Below are 10,890 nucleotides of genomic sequence, written 5' to 3' on the forward strand. Positions count from 1 at the left end.
TGCTTGTCTCTGTGACCCTGATAAGAGAAACCCAAACAAAACTTCCACTCTTCAGAGCCAGTCTTAAAGGCACAGAACAGATGAATGGGGATATACAAGCATCATAACGTCACCCCAGGACAGGCCACTAAGATGACCAGAGGGATGGAGCACCCCTCCTACGAGGAAAGGCTGAGAGAGTTCAGATTGTCCAGCCTGAAGAACTCTACAGGGATGCCTCACTGGGGCTTTCTGGTACCTAAAGGGAGCCTGCAAGGAAGGTGGAGAGAGACTTTTTACAAGGCCAGGGACTGATGGGAAAGGGGGAATGGCTTAAAAGTGAAAGCAAGTAGGACTGCATTCTGTACTGTGGAGATGGTGAGGCACTGGAACAAGTTGCTCAGAGAAGATGTGGGCTCCCCATCCCTAGCAAGCATTCAAGGCCAGGTTAGGTGGAGCTCTGAGCAACCTGGTCTAGTAGGAGGTGTCTCTGCCCATGGCAAGGGGTTTGGAATGAGATTATTTTTAAGGTCTTTTCCAAGCCAAGCCTTTCTAGCATTCTAGAATTCTATGAAATTATAGACACATGTAATTTCTTAAAAAAAAACCAAACAAAAACCCAAAAAAACCCCAAAAAGCCCAAAACCCAAAAAACTAAAAAAACAAAAACATACAACCCCCCCCAATACACAAAACACAAAGAAGAGCAGCAAAAGAAGCACTTTAAAATGGACAATCGTTTGCATTATTCTTTGCCTGAAGTCCACACACCTATACTGAGATGTATATTGGCACACACACACATACATTGCAGGGTTTCATTTAAAGCATGAAGAACCACTAACTCAGTTTGCGAGAAAATTATGTCTGCAGCTTTATGGTTTAGTGCAAACATCAACAAGCCTTTCTGTGCTCATCACACCCATAGTGTTATAGCTGCATCAGTTTATTTCATTCTTAAATCAAGTTATCCTCAATCACAGCAGGAATACTACTGCACAAGTCACTGCAAGCCAGTTTGTTTAGTAGTCAACTGTAAAAATGTTTTAGTCCCTGTGCACCATTGGCCACGGAATTCTTTTTTCTGAAGCCTTTCATAGCACTTCTGGCAGCAAAATAGTGTGGTAAGAACAAAATACTATAGATAACCTCCTCTGTTATCTCAGTTGCTAAGCTATTGCTTGAGTCAGTTAACAATTCAAAGGCCAGTATAAATATTTATATTTTAATAACATTGGCCAAGCCCTAAGACAAAAGAAGCACCTTAAAACAGAGGACTTAGAGATACAAATAATTTGAAATAGAAACTCCATGTTACTGCTAAAGAAAGGTTGTGCGCATATAAACTGTCATTCATTCTTTGTCATCACTCAGAGGATTTTGACTTTGTTTTAAAGGTAGAAGTGAAATGTTAGTTCTCCCAAAGTTAATCTGTAATTTCATCCATCAGAAATGGTGTTACAAGTTTGCTGTATGTCTTACATCAGAAGCAGTTTGACCTGTATTGTGTGAGCTCAGGGGGACAGGTCTCACACTGTAGCTTAATGACCAGGAGATGAGAACAAAACCCTCAGAACTCTGGCTCTGAGGCAGCAGTAAAAGAACAAGAAAATGGAAAAGAACAACCCACTAACCTTCAAAAATATTACAAGCTTCAAACGGATTTTTCTCAAAGCACAAAGAACCTTTGTTAGAGCTTCATTTAGTATATAGTGGTATGGGAAAGTATTGTTTGGAAGATCTGCCACTACTTTCAAAAGGTAGAACTTCTTTCTTCCTGACAAACTGAGTCCAGTGGTTTTTGTTCAGAGATTTCAAAATGCAACTGTACATATTCCCAAGGGTGAGGATGTTTAACTTTGGGGTTATTTACCTGGATTAATCAAACTGACAAATAAACAGGTGACCTGGAACCAGCTTTCTCTACCCTTAGTGGTGCCCACTCAGATTGACTAAATGTATATCTGCAGCAAAAAGCAAACACCCAAAGGGCAGACGTCCAAACATAGCCACGGAAATATACAAATTCACAAGATCTCAAACAAGTTTGAGGAGTTATCATTTCCCTTCCAGGTGTCAAAATGCAAATTCCAATAAAATAATTTCAGTTCTGCCTTTGCACAACATGGCAGAAAAGGGTGACTCTTCACTGTTATTTTACCAAATACTCTTTTCTCTTCTCTCTCCCTCCTTCCTATATTTTTTTTAATAACAGCATGAATTGCTTTCTGATTTTACTCTTTGTTTGATTTTTCAAATATCAATCCTTTAAATTATGGCCAACCTAGAGATTTTTATTACTTTAGGCAACTGCTGCTCTGCTTAGATGGAGGATGGGCAGCGAAAGAGAAACACCATCTGGTTGTTCAGAAGAAAAATGACTCAGACTCTTCTGAAGAGAAGACCAAGGCATATCCTACCCTGTTTTCCATATCAGACGTTCCTAATACAGCATCTTTATCTTTCTTGTAGATATTTTCAAATTCTTCTGAGCAGCTTCCTCAAACTGTTCATAGTTTGGCAATAAATAGAACATTCTAGAGACGTGCAGCAAATTTTGCCTCCACTTAAATTAAATCATCTTCATTGTGATCAAGATTATGTCCACTATGTTGTTACAGAAAAAAGATCTAACAAGGTACAGAATACATAAAATAGCATTTTCAACTGTTTTGCTGTTCGTAAAAATCTTGCCTGTGGACATTTCACAGAATATTATATTTTTTCTGTATTAGATTAGCATCCTTCAGTGGAGTGGAAAAAAAGACAAATATGGCTCTTCAAAAAAAATTGCACAAGATATATAACAGATATTTCAATCAGATTCACATTTTAAAGAATGAGTCCTGTAAGCAGAAATTTTTAGATATATACCATGCATATAATCAGTGTAGAATACAGATAATTTTCCAGTTTTCTCTATATAAACTAAATGTATACATGAAGTTACAGGCAGTCAGTTTTAGTTTTGTTACATTACATGCATTCAACACTCAGCTAACCTAACCTTAGAAGTTCAAATGTCATATTTCTTCTGCTACCATGCTAAAGGCAGGATTGAAAGGCAAGTAAAAACATTATACTTGAAGATTTGCATGGCTTGAGGAGTGCTATTATTAGTATTATTATTATTTCAAAAATAATTCCATATATGTTCGAGAAAATGAGACAGAACAAATATTCTATAGTGCAGGAAAAATTATGAGTGAGTGAAGGAGGTACATCCCAACATATGTCTAGTTGATATATTTCACACCATTGTGACTAAACCACACTGTTGAGAACGGGGGTAGGATGACTGTGACCTCCTGGAGCACAAACACAGCAGAGTTTGTGCTAGTCCATGTGTCTTCACAGGGCACTGGGCTCTGCTTAGCAGGATAAATGTGAACCCTTGCTAGATAGAAATACAAAGCCTCTTCCCACTTGCAGGACAAGGAGGACCAGAGAAAAGACAAGGTTTTGAATTAAACACTTACTTGAGAAAATCAATTTCATCAGATCACTTTTGTACTTTCAAGTCAGTTTCGTAATCCCTGCTTTTCAGAACAATTATCTCCAGACCCTAATGATGAGTTAACATTATTCTAAAACAAGTCACAGCCATTGGTACCTAACTTAAAGATATTTACAGATAGACTAGAAACAAACTGGAAGCACAGTAAGAGCTGGAAATTCCTGAAGTTTATGTAGAAAGGAAGTGAAAATTTTAAAGCTGATTTCTTTATAAACTACTGAAAAAAAAACCCACTTGTGAATTTGGCCTTAGTTTAACAAATATGATAAAAAGATGACAAAATTTGAGTCAGTTTCAAGGCAGCTACTGATACTGCAATGGACTAATTCTACACATAAGAGAGTGTGACAGACTTCTAAAAAATTTTTGTAGAGATCCATAAAACAGATAAAAGCAGTGCTTTAGCCAATTTTGTAACTTGAAGCAGCAACATTGTTTTTAGAAAAGCACTTCTAAACATTTAAGAGCAGAATATCTTCTCTCTCCTTGTGAGTATACAAATTGTAGCAAAAGGTAGCTTTAATAAAAGAAATGGGATTTTATATACATAATGGTAGCACATGTATGAAAATGGTAGCACATGATATGAAAAAAGCACATGATTATAAAGTTTCATTATTATGGCCAAAAAAGAATTTTAAAAAAATCCCTAAAACCTGGAAATTGTTTCCTTAATCTAATAATTTATACATTGTCCTTGCAGAAATAAGTGTTGATTCTTCATGACATATTAATATTTATTTCTGTCAAACACTGGAGCAGAATAATTCAAGTTTTTCTTAGCACATTTTTTACTGCTGGGTAAATTGTAGCAGCAACAGGGTGAGAAAATAAGATGATGACTGGAGGACCAGGGATGTGTAAAAAAAAGTTAAGAAAGCATCAAATGTATTAATGACAAAATTGCTCAAAGGAGAACAAACTGTGATCAAGTATGTGTTCCTTCTAACATAGTTTTGTATCAAACTACTTAAATTTTTTTTATTGGTAAGAGCTTCAGTATAATAAGAGAAAGTGAAAAAATTTATCCAGCATAGCCTAGCTTCTTCTTGTGCAAGTTAGACCTATATTCATTTTGCACCTTTCCCTCTCACTGGCAAAAGTAGATTATCAATATTAAGAAGGGAGAATATTTTTTAAAAAAATTTTAATGCATACTGACTGAAAGCTAAATATCACTCTTTACCCTTTCTCAAATTTTAGGTAGCCTGTGACATGGCACAGAACTGTGTGGGTTGAAAATCAAATTATTAGTATTTTGAATGAATTAATCTTCCATTACAATCTTCTTTCTTCCACATTTTTTAATCCTCCTCCCTGGAATCAAACTCAAATGTGGCAAGGTCAGCATGCCTTCTTCAAAACAGAAAGTAAATCTACACTCTAAAAAACCCCTCATGCTCCATTTTCTTCCCCAACTCAGCAGAATTACATGCTAAGAGAATTACTTACTATTAAATGCTCCCTAATATTTAGAAGTAGATGAAGGGCCTTCCTCAGGGTTGGTTATTTCTGGGTGCTCTTTACAAGTATTCTTACAAGTCCTTAGCTGGTGCAAAGAAGGCAGAGGAAAAGAAGAAAAGATGCATGAAGTGCACTAAATGTTTGCAATAAATTGTTATGGCAAAAGCCCAAGAAAAAAAGTTACACATGAAAGCTGCGCACTCTTGGTTCATAATTCGCCCTGATTCCTCCAAAAATGTTCCCTCCCTGTCAGCTTGTCTCACTCTCCTTCCCACTGTTTTCTTGGCTTTTTTTCTGCAGCTGAGGAAGCTTTTTTCCCTGGAAGTTGCTGCATGACCATAGCTTCCTGTGAAGCTCATGTGGTCATTTTAGCTTGGTTTGTTTTGTGCTGAAGGACACAAGGGCTGGTATTGCCAGAGCCCCCAGAATTCCATTGCCTACCCCAACCTAGCTGCAGAGGTGTTCACGAGTAAATAAGCTGATCACTCTGCAATGGTTGTCCTCTAATTCCCCTCCTACCTCTAAGCCCATCTGCCTGAAAAAACCCAACGTAACAAAACAAAACCAAACAAACACACACACGCACCTGGACCACTGATCAGGAAAAAATTATTCATGCCAGGCTTAAACTAGAGGACACCCCTTGCCCTGATTAAAAACTGAAGTGTTTTACAGCCAGGAGAGATAACACATGTGCAAAGCTGAAAATAGTTGCCACACCATGTTTTTGTTTTGTTACCATGACAGCAATCACCAATATTTTGAAGAGAATGACTGCTCACTGACACAACATGAGGACAATGGGAAGGTGTGTTTTCTTCACCAGTCCAGGAAGTCTCATTGTGTGTCCAATTGCAATTATTTCCTATGATGTCTAGGTGAAGTTATTATTCATCAGAAACAGAACCACAGCTGAGCTGGAGAAAATAAAATCTAATTCAAAAAAGGACCAGTGTAGAGATACAGAAGTTTTAGGATTTTGCCTCTTCAAATATTTGCTAAAAGAGGCAGAAATTTAAGGAAAAAAGTCTCAATATTTCTTGTATTTAAATCCTCTATCAGCTAGAACACTGAAATATTTTGGCAAATAGGTGAGAAATGCCTGTTTTGGCTGCCTTTTCTTTTATGCCTTTGTCAGTGTTAGAATCGAAACCTCTTACTACAGTCTACAGCTGGTATAGACCAATTATATTTTGAAGATAACATCAGAAAGAAACTTCACAGCAGTTGGTAGAATTCTTCATGTCTTCCTATCTTAGACCTATCTCCTCCTCCAGAGAAAGAGATATATAGGAAGACCTCTGAATGGGATATCATCTCTTCCAAGAACTCCTGAACAAGAAATGCAGCATGCTGCTGGATTTACAGGTCTCTGTCTTCGTTTCCTTGACCTCTCCAGCATTGTAAATGGTTATGGGACACAACACAGCCGACACACGTCCTCAGCTGATAATACAGAGAATGCAAATGGCAGAAAAAACACAACTGCAGGCACATCAGAGTGTCAGCAATGCTATTACTCATCTATAAAGGCATAATAATCATCAGCAACCTGCTTTTTTCCAGGGTATGTTCAAAAGAAGCAAAAACAGGCACACAATTAAGACTGTTTTCTTAAAAACATTGCATAAGAGCTTAGGCATTAGATCTACAGCTGTGCTGACTGCTCAACCTCTGTTTCAACAAGAACTACAGTGCTGTCATAAGAGTGCTCCAATGACACCATACCATTTCCTAGCAACAATCTATGTTTTGTACATAAAAAAGCGAATTAAATACTGCCTATCATTATGCTGTTAAACATTTCTCCCTCTCCCACGTAAAATAAAAAGTCTTATTTGGACATTATGCAGAACTTCAGACTGTGCTCTGTAATGTAATGAACTGCCAAAGAAGCAAACCTAACATAAAACAAGGTATTTCATGTTATCCAAATTGACCCTTCTGAAAATAAAGTTAGTGTAAGTTCATAATTCCATGAGAGATTCACCAAGTTTTAATCCTGCAATGATGGACTGAAATACCCCATAAGCAAATGGAGAGCTGGGCATTCTGCTTCTCACAGGGCTGCTTCTGAGGAGTCTTTCCTTGCAGAAGCGGCATCTGGTCTTACTTTCTGATATTCATAGTAATTTCTGATCATTCTGTGAAAAATCATTCAACTGCAAAGTGTTGCCCCCTGGCGTCCAAATATTTCTGGCTCTTCTCACTCTCCCACCCCCCGCCCCTTTACTTGCAGCCACCAGTTCGTGTGTTTAAACACACAATTCACATTTACAGTTACATACACACAAACCCTCCTGCAACACAAACCCAACTCATCTACATAAATGGACTTCTGCAACAGTCAAGAGAAAGTTTAAATGCACTAGGAATAAATGCCATCCCATGGAGACATCCTAGCTTTACTTGTAAGGTGGATGGGCTTCTTCTCCCCTCCCCTTATCACCACACAGATCAGCATTTATAACACATATTCCAAGGATGGTAGAAGGGCAGAAAAAACCAAACCACAAAAAGCAGTGTATTTCCATCCATATGGAAGCAATGGTGTGCAGACTCCAAATACAGTGGCCAGGTAGATAAACAACAGCAAAGCAACAAACACAAAAATGAGTGGCATGGTAAGAACCAGCCCTTCAGTCTGGAACACAGCGGTGGAAAAATAAGGTTATTTCTGCTGGTTAGCTGTTCAGGTCTCATCTGCATAAATATCTCATAATACTAATGCATCTGCCAGAAAGCAAAATAACTTCATGGCTTTAAAAATGTCTTTGTGCTTTTTCTTTTTAAATAAAGAGCAAGGGAGGAACAACAGAAAGTTTTTTTTTTTATTTTTATTTTTTACCTAATATTTACAGGTAAATTCTGTCCCTGTACTTGTGTATCTCAGAGAGTGGAATAAAGTTGCTCCATGCCAAATTCTTGTTTACAAAGATGTTTGCTATGTGTGCAATACAGTCTCAACATTCCCTTTGCTGCCACTGTGATGACTGTGCTAAAACATGAGTTTGATGATAGACATACAAAAGAGAAAAGAAAAAATCACAGTTATTTAGACCATTTTACATTTTCTTTGATATATTTCTATGTTGTGGAAGAACAGATCTAAGATTTCTCTTAACATTGCTTACATCCTTAGCGCAATACACTTTTTCATACAGCAGTTATTAGAGGGAAAAATTGAAAAAATGCATTTAATTTTTTCAATTTTTTTAATAGAAACCCTGAGTTGATTTTACCAAACACCCTAGGAATTTCCCCTCTATTTCAATGGTAGCATATTCCAACCAATGGGAACTCACAAAGTTTATTGACATATGGTGCCACCTAGCTAGAAGATGTTACACGTCATGTATTACAGATTTGAACAGAGTGCCATGGCCAAAGTCGTCTCCCAAATGAACCAAACAGAAAATAGCTATCAAACACACTAGAAAGGAATGGTTTATCTTGGATTAAATAAATAACGATGTATGTTATATAAACTCACAGAACTAAATCAATTTTTTAAAATTCTTAATATTTAAATAAAACCACAAGATTAGAGGCCTTTACTTGTTAGTTCAAAGCTTTTCGGTGTATATGAACTTACCACCCGCAGAGACAAAAACAAATAAGACCTAGGGAATTTTTTAACCTTCAATTAAGTAAGGAAAGGACAGACAAATTTCTTCTTAAGGCTTTTTTGCAAATAAACTACAATCATTTGGAAGATGCAACAGTGTACCACTGGTACCAGCATAGGCACATACACCAACAATGAAGAGGAGCAAGAGATTCTCTTTTTAGCACAAGAATCAGTAAAAATGCACTGTGACAAACAAGTAACTGAAAGACATTACTTCAACCACTTACTATAACATTTTAGCATTTTTTACCAGAGACTGCAAACTCAAGAGTCCAATCTTACTACAAAATTTAGAAGAACGAGATTTCTCAAAAAAACATGAAAGCTTTTCTTGTGGCATTTAGTGAGCCTAAGCTTTTCTTGTGGCATTTAGTGAGCCTAATCACGTGTCTCAGTACATTCAGCAAACAGGTTACAAGTCAATGCCACTTTTGAGAAGGCACCACAGCAAAAGCATTTATATTTGCTTCTAGGAAGAAGTTTTGTCCTAAAAGCATTTTTTCCCTGGGGAATGCAGGCAGTAAGCCTAGTGAAGGGATTGTTCAGCACCCATGGAACAGCAGTTGAAGATTGCTGTGCATAACTAACATTGCTTAAGGGCCAGATAGGCTGAATAAATAAGCAAACCTTCCTCAGGCACAAAGTGCTCTCTGGTAGAGTAATGATGCAAACAACATCCAGCCTTTCATAAACCAGCTCATGGAGCCCATAAAGGCTGATCTACAGAATTTCACAGAGTTTGAATGCATTCTGCCTGAATCCAAGGTGAAGGTATCAAATTATATACTGCATATTATTTCAGTTTTCAGTAGTAAACACTGCAGTTCAAACAAAAACCAGAACAAATCAGCACATTCTTCAGAGGGGTATTTTTTAACATACTCCTGTTGGAATTTTATTCAAGAGCTAAGGCAGGCAATTCAACAGCAAGTGTTTCAATAAAGATTTCCTCACCAACTGTAACTATAATTTAGAGTCTATTGCAGGAATCAATTTATATTTACTGTATGAGAAATCAGAGATTTACCAGAGATCAAAAGCACGTTAGGTTTAAAGATACTTTTCAATTGAAATCGTTTTGGGAAGCTGCAAACCCACACAAGGCTATATGCCCATGCAAATCCTCGCCAACAACACTGCCACAGGGCGTCAGATCATCCATGTCACTTCCAAGAACCCACAGTCAGAATGCAGGAGTGGCAAAGGAGCCCAAGCACAGTGCCACACACATTCCTAACAACTCCCAGACAGAAAAACCTCACACTGTTCTTTCTTCAGCACTCCCACTTGGAATGAAACAATCTTCCTATTTAGAATTTATCAAGACTTTACTACCAGTTATCTGACTTCATTAATGGTTCCTAAAAACTGAGGAGGTTACTAAAACTGGGTTTTTTTGTTTATAGCTCCATGTGGCATGATGAAATTAATCTTTTGAAGCAGCCCATGAATTCAACCCAAAACTCATTAGTATTCCAGACTAAATATAAGGAAGCAAACTTCTCCCTGGCAAGGACAACAGATGTGCTATACATCAAAACTGCTTTTCTATTTTTATTAATATTTACAAAATAATGTAAATTCATAACATTTGTCTGCTTGCAAATAGCAATAGTACAAAACCCCTCAATTTCAGCACTGATGTATTATAAAAGTTTTATTTTGGAATTACTGAAAAGCACACCTTATCCAGTATTTTTTTCACCCTATGAGATATACACATCATATTAAAAAATACAAGTATTATCTTTCCTTTGTGCTTCAAGATACAAGGGATCACAAGAACATACATCTTTTTCAAATCCAGGGTAGAAGTTTTGTAAATGAGCATTCTACCGGAACTATCAAGTACTGTTACTCTGAAAATAAATGCTCCCTGCAGTGATTAAAAAAAGATTTTAAAATATGGGGAAGTGTTTAAAACAATTTCTACAGATTATTAGCATTTGGAGATGGAAAACACAATAATGATCCTGATTAATGCAGTTCTTTTTTTTCTTCCTTAGAGATGTTCAGGTCTTAGCCTGAACAGTAGATAACAGAATAATTATCTACAGAACTCGGTGATAATTGTACTGCAAACATTTAATGACTGTTGTCGTGATTCTGGGAAAATTATCACTTTTCAGTGTCTATAAAATATAAATTTTTCTAACACGTTATTTGCTGCTTTTCAGTCAAGATTCACACATCAGTAAATAACACTCTCCTTTAACAAACAAAATGAAAGCAGTTCTTGGTATATTGCTAACAACTTGATGCACTAATTAGTTTGGGGTTGGGGTTTTTATATGTTTGC

This window comes from Zonotrichia leucophrys, chromosome 2 (assembly GCF_028769735.1).
Source record: "Zonotrichia leucophrys gambelii isolate GWCS_2022_RI chromosome 2, RI_Zleu_2.0, whole genome shotgun sequence".
Taxonomy (NCBI): Eukaryota; Metazoa; Chordata; class Aves; order Passeriformes; family Passerellidae; genus Zonotrichia; species Zonotrichia leucophrys.